Consider the following 17,345-nt stretch of genomic DNA (forward strand, 5'->3'; position numbering starts at 1 on the left):
GCTACTGAGTTAAGAATTTCAAAAAATATAAATTTCACACTTTTCACATACTGTAAAAAAATATGCAATTATCAAAAGCAATTAAAATTTCTTAAGTTAATAAAATTGTTTTAAAAAGCAAAGTAATTGAAAAAAAGTAACTGAGGAAGAGTGGAATTTCTAATTTTATCCAATTGAATGAAATAATTTATAACAGAATGTAAGATTTAATTGACTACATAAAACCATAACAATTAGAGAAAACAGCAAATACCTATATGAACTACTGGGAAATGTAAAAACCTCTGAGCTTCACCCTAAAGACAGAATCGACCAAAACAACAATAAAATATAGTTGGACTACCCAAGTGAAAACTTCATTATGCAAAATAATTATAAGCAAAATTAAAAGGCAAAAGATTCCTTCCTTCAACACGTACTTCCTGAGTACCAACTATGTGGCAGGTACTTAACAGCTTTACCGCTCACGACAGGACGGTGAACAAAATGAACAAAACAGACAGCACTCTGCTCTCATAGAACACCAAACACACTCCCCTAGAAGAAGGGATAAATAATAATAAACACATAAAATATCTCAAGAGTGATGATGGATATGAAACAAAATGCAGAGGCAAAAGGATAAAAGGAGAGTGGAGGAGCATTAGAGGCTGCCATATTTGAGCAGAGTGGTTATGGAAGGTCTCTCTGAAAAAGTGAAATTGAAGGAAATCTGAAATGAAATGGGGATGGGTTTACACAGCTTTGGGGGAAGACTATCCCAGGCAGAGGGTGGCAAGACCAAACTCTACAATGAGAACATTAGTTCACAGAATGGAAAGATGGGTGCTCAGTCACAGAGGCGGCAAACAGAAGAGAAGCCTGGAAGGCAGCTGGACAAGATCGTGACGGGCCTATCAGCCACAGTATAGATATGACTCTTAAATACATGAACCTACACGATAGGACTATTTTAAAAATTCACTCTGGTTGCTAGAGGGAGACAGGCAGGAACAGGGGACATAAGGAAATCGGAAGGCTACTGAGGAAGCGCACTGGTTAGTAATCAAACCCACCCACTCAAACCAGCCAGTTCAAATCCTGACTAAGCAACTCACTAGCAGGTTAAGAGAAGGTTCTTACCTTCCCTACCCACCATTTCCTCAATGATAAAATTAGAATAAAAACAGTAGCTACCTCATAGGACTGTTTGAGGATTAAATGGGTTAATTCACATGTAATGAGGATAGAAAGCAGCAGCTAAATCTAGCAACTGCTCAGTGTGTTACAGCCTTAACACCACTACCACCTCCACCAGTAACTGAGCATTACCTTCACCACTCACTCCTACCTCCACCAAACCAGTCAAGATGTTAAGTAAGCAAGCCGGAATTCAGGGGAGATTCCAGTTGAGAGATAAATTCTAAAGCCAATATAATATAGCGCAGCTCTCTAAAGATGTAAATTTTCATAGGGAGATGATGCAACCTGAATCTAAGCATAAATAAGGAAAACAAAAGCCTTCTCTTTGGAAATAGAACTATCTGAAAAGAAGAAACTTTGCCAGTGGACAGTGAAAACCGAAAAGTTGATCATGATTAAAGAAGCTAAAGTGTAAAGTGTTAAGAGGGTAGACATGAGAAATCTAAAGGTCACTGGTTGTGGGGGGTGATGGCTTCTGCTGTTAGTCTAAATGGATAGAACTCTGGAACATACAGCTTCCCTGAACAGTTAGCACCATCCTTAGATGTATCTAGAGAACCAAAAGGATATGGACAAGTTGCACCAATTCTAGTTAGATTCAGGACAAAGAGAATCTATTACTTATAATGTTATTTGAAATAAATTGATTTCCTGTATGCTTTAATGAATAAATGCTGTCTTCTAGTATATACTAATAAATATATAAAACATAGAGTTTTAGAACTATCAGAAATGACAGGAAGTATCTTCATTACAGTTGAATGTCAAGTGATAAATATGAAGCAAATGACAGAGAAAAATAACAATTTTGCAAACACTATTATAGTTAATAATGGATGTGAGCCAAGACTCATTAACCGATCCTACAACTACTGGGCAGAATCTTGTTGAGAACAGGATATTTACAAAGTTTCAAGGTGTTCCCCTTAGATTAATTATTAATGTAAAAGGGGGAAAAGTACCTCTACAGTGAAAAAATATGACTGACATCATTTTAACCAAATGATTAACGTTAATATCATCAAAACGGGGCAGACTAACACTGTGTAACTAATGCAGTGTGCTGAGGACTGGGCATCACTTTTAAAAACATTCCTGCCCAAAATGCATGGCCTGAATCTAATCATGAGAAAACAATGAAACAAACCCAAATCATGAAAGACAATAAAAGGCTGAGTAGCTGTTTCAAAATTAGAGATCTAGAGACACAACTGTCATGTGCAATCCAAACTGGTTTCTGGGACAGAAGAATTTAAATGAATGAAAAATTGGAGAAACTTGAGTTTAGAATGTATATCAAAGAATGTAATATTGTAGCAGTGTTAAATTTGCTAGATGTGAAGAAAGAGACCTTGATGATGTAAATAGACATTCTTGTTCTAAGGAAACGCACTCTAACATAGGGGTGAAGGGTCAGGGCATCTGCAACTTAACTCTCAAATGATTCAGCAAATAAAAGGTAATAATAATTTTATATACACACGTGTGTGCACACACATAGATCAATTTTCATTACTCAGGATAGTTATGATCTATAAAGTCCTGTGAACACTGAATTAGAGAATACTAAACCATTGTTCCTAAGGGAAATATAGGATTATGCTACTGTGAGCCTCTGGTCACAACATTTTCATCAATCAGTGGGTATGTAATCCGGTTTTATGTGTGTTATGTTTGTGTGTGTATGTTTAAAGACACCCTATTTAATACATACTGTTAATTCATTAACATTGATCTAACAGCCAACAACACTGTAACTCACTCCTGAAGGAAGACTAACACATGTGTTTTCTTCCTAAGGCATGTCACAGTCTTCTTGTGCTTAGAAACACTAGAGAGCAATTTGTTTGGGGTCATTTTTAACACCAAAATCACCAGCAAAAAGCAACTATGCAAAAAACAGCACTAAGCAGACAGTGAAAAGAACACTTATTCACAGCATTAGAGCTAAAACGAGAGACTGGTGTTGCCTTACTTGACTTCAGCTGGGAACAAGAGCACTGGATGACCCACAACTCTTTTTTTGCTGCTCTGAGCATGTCCATGAATAACTGAAAGTGCCACGAGTATTAATTACTAATAAATCTTAGCAAATAGGCGAATTCACAAGTACACAATTAGAAAATAATGAGCATTAACTATGTATGTATCTAAGTTAATAAATCTACATATAAACACAGGAAGAGAACACATATGTGCACAAACATGTACAAAATGTTAATAAATCCGGCAAATCTAGGTAAGGGGTATACAGGACCCATTGTTTAGGTATAAATTTGTATTTTTTCAAAGTGATAATTAAAAGAAAACACAAAATAGTGGTTTGGGGTGGTAGCAATGACAGGCAATACAAAAGTGAATATTAAAGTCCAAATAAATATATAGTAACAGATTTAACCTCGCTAACCAAAAATATGCAAATCAATACAGAGTATATTTTTGTCCCCCTAAAAAACTGGTATACCAATTTTAGAGACGATTCATTACAAAACATTTTCACTTCCTGTTGAGACTGTTTATAATTTCAAATAGTAGCTTTAAAAGGCAATTTTGGTAATATATTTTCAAACAGTCAATTATACTTCTATAAATTCATCCTAATAATATGTGCAGATGTTCTTCACAACATTTTCATAGTAAAAAACAATTCGTTCTTTAACGTGTACATGAGTTTTTATGGGCATAAACAGATATAATATTCTTAAGTAAAATGTATCAGTTTACAAAAACATATGGTCTCAAAATATGCATCAACATATAAATGTAACACCTGCCTCCAAATGGGAAAGATTATGGTTTAAAAAAAAAACTGTCTAATAATTTCCATACTAAACATGAAAGGCTTTCATAATCAAGAAAAAAATTATTTTGCAATAGATAAGCTTAAGCATTTGCTTTTACTACTTGTGACTTCTTTTAAAAAAGTTGGGACCTCTTTTAAATTTTAAATATCTTAAAACACTTTGATGCAACAGCTTGATCGTATTATACATACTCAAGTATAAGGATACTTCCAATTGTTTCTTAACATTCCATAATCTCATAATTTAAATGAACACAAGTTACTAGGCAAAAATTAATCTTATTAGTTACAAAGATGAAATTATACAAAACTTTCTTTACATATTGTTAAAACCCTTTTCAATATGAAATGATTAGTCCTCTGTATGTAGCATACTTTATAGGTATTTGAATTCAGCAAAAACTTATGTTAAAAAACTTATGAACACCTTTATAAGACATGCCTATCGGCTATAATTTCTATTTACTCTCTTCTAAGTAAAAAATAACTCACAAAATAAAAGTTATTTCAATAACCTGAGATTCGGTTTTAATTTTTTGAACCCACAGGCTGTGATATTGACCTGGTATAACAAATTATAACCAAAAAAGACCCAAACCCACAAAACAATTACACCTGTCTTTAAAAGCAAAAGAGTTAACAATTATACATAAAAGTTGACATGTTTTAAAATCAAAAGAGTAACAATATAATTTCTGTGAATCATTACCAATATTCATAACTGGAGTTAAATAGAAAAATAAAACTAGTAGGACAGAACAGGATGGCTCACTAGGCTTATGAAACTGCCTAATAATTTGTTGTTAATATGACAGAAAAAATTTTCCAGTCTGTTATAAAGGATTTTGAAAAAGAAAATCAACTGATGCACCATTATATACACATAAGCAACATTCCACTACTAATTCCATCAACACAACACAGACTGAATCCTCCCAAAAGAAAATCTGTTATATACAACACAACTACAAGGTGCTCAAATATTCTTTAACTAAATTGACTGCAATCCAATCAAGACTTAATTTTAAAAGGCTCATTAACAGCATCTAGTGATAAAATGGACTCTCCCTTTTCACTGAAACTCGTATCTCATTTCATTAGACATGGACAATTAACTCATCTTGGTATTAGATCTATGGCAAGTAATTAGCTTAAGTTTTACAGGTTACTTAATGTGTTACTTTATTAATGAAAACAAAGGTTTATTCTCATTGGATCCATCTTTTTACTCCTCAAAGAGTGCCTCACCAATTTTAATAACTGTACCTTAAATAGAATTTTTATTTCAAATCCTCTCAATCTTTCTTAATAATTAATGTGGCAAAACAGTGGCTCTATTTTGTAATAGTGTCTTGAGATACTATCCAATCTGAAATAAACATCTAATTTTTAATGCATTGTTTTATACTTTTCTATCTTAAAATAAGGCTAAGCCACTTGAGTCCATAAGAAACAAAATTAATATTCTAAAATGAATTTTATTTTAAAAACACAGCAAAACTGAGAGAGTGAGAAGAACAAAGTAGAGAGGGAGAGAATACCATGAAGCTAGTTTACAGTTCTGTAAACCAGTAGATCAAGTCATAAGCTGGTATTTAAACGGGTGCGGCTGGGAAATATAGCCTGCAAGTATAGAAATCAAGTGAGTTTAGAAACTTTTACAGCATTCCAACTGGATAATTTTATCTGTTGATATAGAAAGTTCTAAACAGGATTGAATCTGTCTTTTTCAAATTCCATTTTTCTGATAATTTCATTATAGTTTACAAAAGGATTGGTCTCCAATGGATTAGAATTGTTCTGTTAATGGTCTTTTACAGATTATTTGAAAAGCACTAATTCAACTCTTCAGAAAGGCAAGTCTTCCTTTCTTTTTAAAAAGAAACCTATCAACCACCTTAAGGTTGCATTCAAGACCAAAGCCCGTAACATTAAAAAAAAAAAAAAGGACTGCAGTTACTAGGGAATTAGTTTATAGCTATAACAGCACACTTTCAAGACATTAAGTACTACCATATAATTATGTCAAAGGCTCCAAGGTTTAAGAGATTATATTTGTTTTGAATTCAAAGTAGATTTAAGATCAGAGGATCTAAGTTTCAAAGATACTGATTAATCTCAACACAAGGAAGAACTTTCTAACAAACTTGGTCATCTGTTTTTGGCCTTAGGACGCTTCTCCCTTCCACCTATCCCTTCTACTACTGCCCAGTTATCTTTTTCAGAACAATTAACATAAAACTTCTTACCTTAAAAACATGAGCACCAATGCACTTCTTTCAAAAAAAAAAAAAAAAAAAAAAAAAAGGTTTAGTATTCAAGTCCTTATATCCTCAGATCTCAGTCTTGTCTCCAATATCTACACTGCCTTCCCCACCATACCACCTTGTAACTTCCACTTCAACAGGCCAAGTATTAGCGTGACAACATACACAGGTTGATCCTACTAGTATCCAGAATACCATTCTTCTCAACTGTCTTGTAAATTCCTGCTGTAGTCCAATGCTCTCTAGCTTTTCCTAAAACCTTCAACATGCAACAGAACTCATTACATACTTCCTTGACTTCCCACAGCACAATGTATAACATCTATTGGAGCATTTACCACACTGTGTATTAATTCACTGTTAATACATCAGTCTTCCACAGATGAAAGCTCCTTGAAGACAAAAATCGTAAGCACTGAAAAATATTTGCTGCCTGAGAAGCCATTAAATTAACTATGAAAGAAGGTACCAAAAATTGAGTAACAATCATTTGCAATATAGGAATAAAGTATCACAGAATTAAACATCACAAGGGTGGTTGGACTTCATGGCTTTAATAAGGTTCCTTCCAAACCAGATTACCTAATACTATAATTTTCATAATCATTCTTTTAAAGCAAGTGATCTGTTTTCATAGCTAAATACTATTATTCAAATCAGATTCATGAAACTTTATAAGTATACAATTTATAAGATTTTTAAGATTGGGCGCCTGGGTGGCTCAGTCGTTAAGCGTCTGCCTTCGGCTCAGGTCACGATCCCAGGGTCCTGGGATCGAGTTCCACATCAGGCTCCCTGCTCGGCGGGAGGCCTGCTTCTCCCCCTCCCACTCCCGCTGCTTGTGTTCCTGCTCTCATTATCTCTGTCTCTGTCAAATAAATAAATAAAATCTTAAAAGAAAAAAAAAAAAAAAGATTTTTAAGATTAAGAGAGAATCTGTAAAAGTTCCTACTTTCAAATGCATCAAGTCAAAGGTACCAATAAGAGGGAGTGGGTGAGTGGGGGGAGTAAGGCAGGGATATAAAGTAGAGAGGGAAAAACCATTCCTTGCAGGGAGGGATTAAATAGCCTTTCCCAACTAAGGACTCCACAAGAGAATCAAGTCTTAATGCCGGGCCCAAGCATAAATTATATATAATTAACTTCTCTCCTACACATCTGTAATGATACTTGTTATGAATCACTCTAGGTAACACTGAAGAATTTTTATGGTCTGTGGTTCAGAAGAGGAACCCTAGCTGAGAAAGGCCATGTAAACTAACAGAAAATCACAGCACTTTTCCTCTTGAAAACATTTTAAACAGTAATTAATTTCTCAGGCACAAACAGAAGTTTGTTACAATTAGAATGTACCTAAAGACCAGTTACACTATTTCAACTATGTCTAATAATTATTTATAAATGGTCTGGATGGGAACATAAGAAATATATTGCAAAGAAATGACTAATTGGGAAACCACAGAAGGTTGCATTGCTCATAAGAGCAATGACCTTTTACACACAAGCGCACACACACGCACACACAAATATCGAATAGTTTCTTTAAAAGTGCCTTTAACAGATGTTCAGTCTTCTGTGTAACAGTTTAAGACTGCTGGTGAATCTTCTGGGAAACTGGAACTCTCATAGATGTTGGTGGTAATGCAAAATGAAAACAACCCCTAGAGAGAAATTCAGCACTAGCTAGCAAAATTACATAATGTGATACCACTTCTAGAACTCTATCCTGAAGGTAAACTAATGAGGCCACGTAAAAATGTATATAAAAGCTTTTCAATACCGCACTCTCCCTATGTGTAACAGCAAAAGCCTAGGAGCAGGGCCACCTGGGTGGCTCAGTGGGTTAAGAGGCCAACTCTTGACTTCAGGTCAGGTCATGATCTCAGGGTCCTGGAACAGAGCCCCATGTCTGGCTCCTTGCTCAGTAGGGAGTCTGCCTGAGGATTCTCTCTCCATCTCCCTCCACCCCTTCCCCCACTCATGCTCGCATGCTCGCACTCTCTCTCTAAAATAAATAAATAGGGGCACCTGGGTGGCTCAGTCGGTTAAGTGTCTGCCTTCGGCTCAGGTCACGATCCCAGGGTCTTGGGATTGAGCCCCGCATCGGGCTCAGGTCACGATCCCAGGGTCTTGGGATTGAGCCCTGCATCAGGCTCCTTGCTCAGTGAGCCTTGCTCAGACAGCCTGCTCCCCCTGCTTGTGCTCTCCCTCTCTCTGTCAAATAAATAAAATCTTTAAAAAAAATTAAAGGAAAAATAAATAAATCTTAAAAAAAAAAGCCTAGAGGCAATCTAAATGCCCATTAATAGGAGAATGTTGGAGTAATTTATGGTATACTCCACATAATGGAATATGATAAAGTTATTAAAAGGCCAATATACCCCCTACAAAGTGATCTCAACAATATACTGTTAAATAAAAAAAAAAAGTAAGGTGTAGAAAAGTGTGTAATGTGTATATAACTACCTATGAAAAGTGAGAAATTACACACACAGGCATACACAACTGTCATACTTATGTAACTGTTTGTGTCAAAAAAAGAAATATAAGGATAACCCGGAAACAAATATAAAAAATTTACCTGAATAGCAAGGAGCGGGAATACATATAGGCAACAAGGATAAGAGCCAGATGCTCTGAAAATGCCCTACTTAAAGATTTGACTTTGAACCATGTAAATATTTTACAAGTAACAGAAAAATAACTGAAGCAACTATTAAAATTAGAAAACCAAGGGCAAATGAGCTTAAATGTAGACCCATATAATGATGTACCTGTTATACACTCGGAAATTATTGAGTGTTTTAAAAGAAAGAATTTCAATCTCTGGTGGGATATACTCTAAAAACAATATGAACTGCGGAAAAACTGTTTCCACTATGTTGTTGATAGTAGTGTTTGTACTGTTATTCTGAGACTTTTATATATTTTAGAATAAAGCAAATGAGTCATTATTTTGTGTCTTTAGGAACCAGGATTTTTCAGTGGGAAAGAAAATAGATATATAAGATCAATTAAATAAAATACTGTAGCCCTGATTTTGAATGAGAATGAACTTGTATACATCTATATTCCTGAATGTGTGTGTGTATGTATGTATGTATCTCCTAACTCTGTCCTGAAAAGGTCTATAAATAATGAGTATCACTTAAGTCCAGAATGCAATCTCTACTTACTCTTTTTCACTAAAAGTAACTAGGATTCCTTAAAGAAATGGCTGATTCCAAGTCTGGGGAGGAAATTTTCTAAGCTGACATTGGACTATCATACCACACTAGAAAGCAAAGTTACTAGCCCCAACCACTGGGGCAGTGTCAGAAGGACTTAGAAGTGAACTTGAGGAGGCCCCCAATGGCTGAACAACAGGATCATTAAAAACACTATCTGCAATGAACTGCAACATCCAAACAGCTTACATGCATTCATAATGATATTCAAAAAGGAAAAAAAAAAAAAAAAAAAAACCTATTCTTTACCTTTAAAGGATTCCTAGGAACCAACCATTTTTAAACTAGTAAATAAAGAAGTGAGCATTTATCTAGCCTTTCCTATAAAAAGTAAATCTAGCTAATATTAATGAAGAAACAGGATATAACCATTTTGCAACTCCTACTGAAATAAAAGGCCTAAAAAAACCTACCATCACCACACTACTTGTGAAATATTCTTTCAAAAAGAAGAAAGGAAATGAGGAAGGGAGAGCAGAAGATCTGAATCTGATTAAACCTTTCTCACTTACCAAAAAATATAGAGGACAGAGATCAGTGTTAAACACCACCATGAAATCAGCAAAATCCACAGTAATTATTTAGGATAAATAACTCAGTCCCTTGACAAATAAAATGTGAGGAGAAATGGAGCTGAGGGACGGAAGGGCTTAAGCAATCTATCAATTAACTGCAGTGTATACGGCCCTCACTTGGATGTCATTCAAACAAAGTATTTTAAAAACACATTTATGAAACAAGAGGGGAACTATGAACACTGACTAGATATCTGAGAACAAAGAAAATTTGGGGTGATAAAAATGCATAAACATGACAGCATTAAAGAGCCCTGTTATTTTAGAAAAACATTATAAAATATTTACAGAGGAAATTATGTATGGAATGTGCTCCCCAAATCATGTGGCATGCAGAAGAGGGATTAAGAGCCATGGAGGAGTGAGGGCATACTTGGAAGGAGACAGGCAATGCTGATGCTGGGTGATGGATTACTGTTATTTAAAATTAGCCATGATGGGTATTAAGGAGGGCACGTGATATGATGAGCACTGGTTGTTGTACACAACTGGTGAAATCGTTGAACACTGCCATCAAAAACTAATTGAACATAATAAATAAAAAAAAAAAATTAGCCATGATGAAAAGTTTGAAAGAATAAACTGTACCTATGCTAAAACTAAAGGATGTCAGAAAGCTAAGTGTTCAACAAGATCATTAAAACAGGCTGTCTGAACCACGCTTGTACTTGATGTTACGTCACTGTCCATTATAGCCACCTTAGGATGTCAACCAAAAAAAGCTGTATTAATTTGATCTCTTTCAAAGTGTTGAGACAGCAGTAACATCTTCCATAAGAATAAAAGTCTAAGCAACTCCCCAACAAACTCAAGAAAATTTATCTTTGCATGTTGCTGTCAATATTGCCTTGAAGCATCCTTTGTAAGTGTGTCTTCCTATTACCCAGCACAAAGTCTTAGACATTATAAAGCTCAATTATTTAGTGAATTGACACAGAACAGGATAGAGTTGCAGAAGAAAATGCTAATTATAAAGCATCATATCTAATATTATCCATGTTCTACAACACATGTGAATGTATATATAACTGTAAGAAGAACAATCTGTAAGAAGACAGGCCAAAACTGTCAACAAGGGTAGGCTGTAGAGTGACAGAACAGGTGGTGCCTTTAATTTTTTTTCGGACTGTCTGTATTCTTAAACTTTTCCAAAAATATATATTAACTAAGTAATTAAAATATATATTAACCATAAGAAATGAAGTAACAGGACTTAAGAGATAAGAAAAATTTGTAATGTATACGAAAAGATGTAAAAATGTTATGAAATTCTGTGTCTGCAATCATACAATATGCCTCTCTAATAACGTTTCATAAACCATGTTCCACAAAACACTGTATATCTTCATAAAAATAAAATAAAAAATTTATTACAGATTGATCAGGTTTTAAATTCAAAGCCCATCATTCTGATGAGAATGATTTGCATAGTTCAATTTGAATGTTCAATGAGATCTGCATTTATATTTACTGTTGTCATCAGTTAGAAATGGGGGACTGGATAAGTTACCTCACCTCTTTAAGCCTCCAATCCTGTTGGAAGAGTAAAACTATCTTTTGAGGTTATTGCATGGTCTGAATCAGACATTGCACAGATTGTGAAAGCAGTTGATACCATCTGGCCATAGTTATTAGCAGCCCTAGAAGGGCCATCTGATCCCTTAAGTGCATATCCCCTCATTTCAAGCAAAGAGCTCTAAGTAAAATTACTAAATCTCAATGGAAATTTCCAGAAGATACAACATTTTAACTAGCCTGGCTCTGATCAACTGTAGACATTTCACTCATCAACATTTTTGGCTGGGGGGCGGAGTGGGAAGCAGAAACACAAGCATGGATACTTAGTCCCCACTTATTTATGACAGGGGAACTCTCAGAGAAGAGCTAATGGATGTTGAAGAGACAAATCCCCAAGAATGTCCCCCACAACACCACTCACAAAGACTCCCAAAGGTGAACTTCATTTACCACTTTAATAACTATCACTCCACAATATTATCAAGTATCTAATTTAAGCATGAAACACTCTTCTGTTTTAATGACTCACATGTATTCATCTGCTACAGTGGAAACCAGCTGACTGCCACCTCTGTTTTTTGAAGATGAACCCATTCCCTCTAGCATGCAGAGATTTTTCCCAGAGCTCTCCACCTGACCCCTGTAGCCCTCTGCTACAACAATTGAAAAACTACCAAAAATCATTTTCTTTTCCAAAAATTACTTCTCTAGAATTTCTATGCTCAACTATATAGTTTTCTATCAAGAAAATGGGATTAAATCCTTCCTAAAGGAGGATTTCTGAAAATCCAGGGAATGACACATAAAAACAAAACTTCAAAATATATTATCCCTGAGGAAAAAACTAAAAACTTTAGAGAAGTTTCACAAAATATATTCACATTGACTTCACAGTCAAAGTTTAAAACTACTCAATATTCAAGTTCTAATATTTCTGAAGTTGCTATCGCTCTCAGAAATGGTTCTTAGGTAGGAAGTAGTACACCACAGGATAGAGTACAGGCTGTAGGTTGAATTTGGACTGCTACTTTTTGGTATGTGACCTTTGGCCACATTACTCAACCTCCTGAGGCTCAATTTCCTCACCTACAAAATAGGGATAATAAAACTCAGATTACCTCACACCTGTCAGAATGGATAAAATTAACAACACAAGAAACAACAGGTGTTGGCAAGGATGTGGAGAAAAAGGAACCCTCTTGCACTGCTGGTGAGAATGCAAACTGGTGCAGCCACTGTAGAAAACAGTAAGGAGGTTCCTCATAAAGTTAAAAATAGAACTACCCTACCATCCAGCAATCACACTATGGGTATTACCTAAACAATACAAAAACACTAATACAAAGGGATTCATGCCCCCTTATGTTTGTAGCAGCATTAGTTACAATACCCAAGATATGGAACCAGCCCAAGGGTCCACTGATTGATGAATGGATAAAATAAGATGTGGTATGTATATATAATGAAATATCATTTAGACATAAAAAAGAAGAGAGGGGTGGGGGGTTGGGTTAAATAGGTGAAAGGGATTAGGGGGTGCATTTGTTGTGATGAGCAACGGGTGATGTATGGAATTATTGAATCACTATACTGTACACCTGAAACTAATATAACACTATAAAAAAATAAAATGATAAAAAAATAATAAACTTACAAGATATGGAAAAAAACCTAAAACAAATGCATGTAAAATACCTAGAATAATGCTTGATACAAAGTACACACTCTGTGAGTCACAAGAACGATCCATAAAGAAGCACCTGGGTGGCTCAGTTAGTTGAGCATCCAACTCTTGGTTTTGGCTAAGGTCTGATCTCCAGGTCCTGAGATCGAGCCCCGCGTTGGGTTCCGCGTTCTGCCAGGAGTTGCTTGAGTTTCTCTCTCCCTCTCCCCCACCCCTCTTCCCCACACTCCTCCCTCCCTCTCTCTCTCATAAATAAATAAATTTTGGGCGCCTGGGTGGCTCAGTTGGTTAAGCGACTGCCTTCGGCTCAGGTCACGATCCTGGAGTCCCTGGATCGAGTCCCGCATCGGGCTCCCTGCTCAGCGGGGAGTCTGCTTCTCCCTCTGACCCTCCCCCCTCTCATGTGCTCTCTCATTCTCTCTCAAATAAATAAATCTTTAAAAAAATAAATAAATAAATAAATAAATAAATAAATAAATAAATTTTTTTAAAAAAATTAAAAAGAACTATCCATAAAACTACTGGTTTCCACTTGCTGACACCATGGTACCATATACTTAATCAGAGACAGAGGGATAGTTAGCTTGCTCCAGATAAGTATTGGCTGAAACAGAGAAGCTTTCCAAGCTTTGGTCATAGTCTCTCATAAAATCTGACTACAGCTCCTGCTCTTTGGTTCCATGAAGTTTACCCAGTACCATTCCACTGACACTTATACACAAAAATCGATGCTCTTATGCCCACCAATAACTCTGAAGTAATACCAATCCAACAGAATAAAAATTAAAGTGGCATTTTCACTCCCTTGCTTAAAACCAACAGCTTAGAATAATATGGTACTGCTTATCTTGCCCAAAGAATTAAAAGCACATCAGGTTTATAATTTCCTCTATTTACAAACTTTTGTATGGGGATGTGGGGGGGAGGCATCTATGCCTTTCACTTATTACCTAAACATTCATTCCTTTTTCAGATTTTTTTTTTCAGATCCTACTCTGTGCCAGGTACTCATCAAACACCAAGGAAATGCTCCATAAAACAGACATGCTTTGCCTTCACTGAGTTTACCAGGCTAGTGAAGGATGCAGATCAGCAAACAGCATTTTCCATCGTATTTTAGGCAACAGTAAATTAAGATTTTCTAGCTTTCTCAGCTTTTATAAAAATTGACAGCTCTGCAGAAAAGCTTAAATCCAACTGGCTTTCCCTTTGTAACACCTGAAATACACCTAAATCAGCCTAGTACTAAGAATTATCTCATCAATACTTCTTTTTGTCTCCATCTGCTTGTCAAGTTCTTTACCAAAATAACTGTCAAATAACAATCGACAGCACTTTCGGGCGCCTGGGTGGCTCAGTTGGTTAAGCGACTGCCTTCGGCTCAGGTCATGATCCTGGAGTCCCGGGATCGAGTCCCGCATCGGGCTCCCTGCTCAGCAGGGAGTCTGCTTCTCCCTCTGACCCTCCCCCCTCTCATGCTCTCTCTCTCATTCTGTCTCAAATAAATAAATAAAACCTTTAAAAAAAAAAAAAAACAACTGACAGCACTTTCGATTTGACTTTACTTTCATTAACATTTTTAAGAACTCAATGAATAGAGTAACTACAGCATTAACCAAAATGACTTGGTTAACAATTAATTACGTGTAGATTTACATTAAAATTATAGAAGACACCCCAGGTATTAAAAATACGTGCACAAATTCTTCACAGACTCTATATACCATAATATCAATAGTATGGTTGATACTATTGGTATGGTTGATATGTCTGTAAGTTTTTAATTTCCTCAACTAATAGTATGGTTGATACATACCAAATTAGTTAGAATGACTTTGATCTTTACCTAATTTTCTTTCAAACTAATTTGATATGCCTAAAGTATGTTCATCTGTAGCATTTTAATAAAACTAAAGATATAATCTGTGGCCAAATTTTTCTGGTGTCTTATTGTTACTCTTGCATTATGTATAATCTATAAGTTTGTTTTATTTTGGTAGCCAACAGTACAAATTAAAAATAAAAAGAAAATGTAAACTGCTTCTATTTGTGGTTAAGAACAAAGTGGACAAGACAGAATATGGATGCACCAACCACCAGAGAAAACAGAAAAGCAATGAGAATATGGGATATTCAAAGGTCATAAAACAACAAAGTATTCTCCTTTCCAAAACTTAAAAAAAAAAACAGTAGCAGTCCCCCCACCTTGATGCAACATAAGAGTTTAAACATAAAATGCACTAACTATCCAATTACAGTCGTCCCCCCTCATCTGCAGCTTTGCTTTCTGCGATTTCAGTTACCCATGGTCAACCTAAGTCAGGAAGGAGATGATCCTCCTTCTAACTCATCATCAAGTCAATAGTAGCCTAATGTCACAGTCTCTATCATTCATCTCACTTCATCTCATCATGTAGGCATTTTACCATCTGATACCATCACCAGGGTGAGTACAGTATATTAAGATACTATGAGAGAGAGACCACATTCACATGACTTACTACAATATATTGTTATAATTGTTCTATTACTAATTATTGCTGTTAATCTCTTACGGTGCCTAATTTATATGTTAAACTTATCAGAAGTATGTACGTATAGGAAAATGCATAATATATACAGGGTTCAGTACTATCTGCATTTTCAGGCAACCAGGGGTTTAGAACACCCCTGTGAATAAAGGGCACTACTGTAATAATATAAAGATAAAATTTATTAGGAACAATGATTAACATTAATGTATCACTTACTATGATCCAAAGCACTGTTCTAAGGGCTTTATAACTAATTTAATCTTCACAATCACCTTATTACTACTCCCATTTTTATAAAGCAGGAGGATAAGTAATTTGTCCAATGTCACAAAGCTGCTAAGTGATAGAACCAAGATTCAAACCTAAACAATGTGGTCACAAAGCTCACTGTTCTATTTGGTTCTTCTGCCAAAGACAGCAGGATATGTTCTTCAGGCTAAAATTTCAACCCCAATCAAAAAAAAAAAAAAAATTCATGATGTCTCATTACACAAGTTCCAAGCTCTAATCCTTGATGCCTATGAGTGTGTGAGTGGAGAAGGGGAGCGCCATTACTACAGAATTAACAGAGGCTGAGGAGAGGGGAAAACATGTTTTTTCACTGATTTATAGAATAACTGTTTAATTGATGGATACACTATTCTTAAGGTAAAGATTTATTTGTCCATCAATTGTCAACTTCATTTTTCTATGGCTCTTAAATTGCTTAATGCCAATACAACTATTAAGTGGAAACGGGAACCAAAACTGCATGCCAATATAAGACTGCCACTTAGCTAATTCAGAAAATGCCTAAGTGTTTTAAGATTCTAATAAAAAATGTTTTAAATACAATATTTAAATTTGCTGAAGGAGAACTCACATAGCCTCAAAATATCTTTAAACTCAGCTGACAAGAACAGGTTATAATAAGATTTAAAGATAATCAATATTATTGGGGATGCCCCCTCCCCACGCACACCCAATTTTGCAGCTACAAAGTCTTTATTTGTCTGCAAGGTGAGAAAATGACTGCAATCCAGTCAGGTGGTGGGAGAGTGTAAATGAAATGAGGTGGAAGGTCAGAAAAGAAGCACATCAGAATGAAGTCAGAAAACTTTGTAGACCTGGTATTTGTTCCATAAACTCCACAAAGTGATTCAACGCACACACTCCAACGTAAGCTGACCACAGGTCTATTACTTGATAGCCCTTTCAAGGCAATGTATTAAAAAAATAATACCCTCCCTGACAGTATGTTTAATATTTGGCAATCAAATCTAGGTTTTTCTTCTTTTAAATTGAAGTATAATTCTTACACAGTGTTACATTAGTTTCAGGGGTGAATGGACCTAGAGGGTATTTGCTAAGTGAAATGAGTCAAAGATAAATACCATGTGATTTCATTTATATGTGGAATTTTTTTAAAAAGGTTATTTTTTTTTTTTAAATCAGTCGAACACTGTTTTACACAGATACACATTCTAAAATATCCTGCCTAACAGTATCATTGGATAACAGGAAACTAGGCAAATAAACCCTTCCTAAAAACAGTATTTAAAGTAGATAGTTAGGT

The 17,345-nt window shown here is 35.4% G+C and overlaps 1 protein-coding gene across 7 annotated transcripts in view; it reads right to left on the bottom strand.

Moving 5' to 3' along the window:
* QKI (QKI, KH domain containing RNA binding) overlaps window positions 1–17,345 on the bottom strand; it is a 158,985-nt gene that overhangs the window by 82,186 nt on the left and 59,454 nt on the right. The window lies entirely within an intron of this gene.

This window comes from Phoca vitulina, unplaced genomic scaffold, assembly GCF_004348235.1.
Source record: "Phoca vitulina isolate PV1807 unplaced genomic scaffold, GSC_HSeal_1.0 scaffold9, whole genome shotgun sequence".
NCBI classification, from domain to species: Eukaryota; Metazoa; Chordata; class Mammalia; order Carnivora; family Phocidae; genus Phoca; species Phoca vitulina.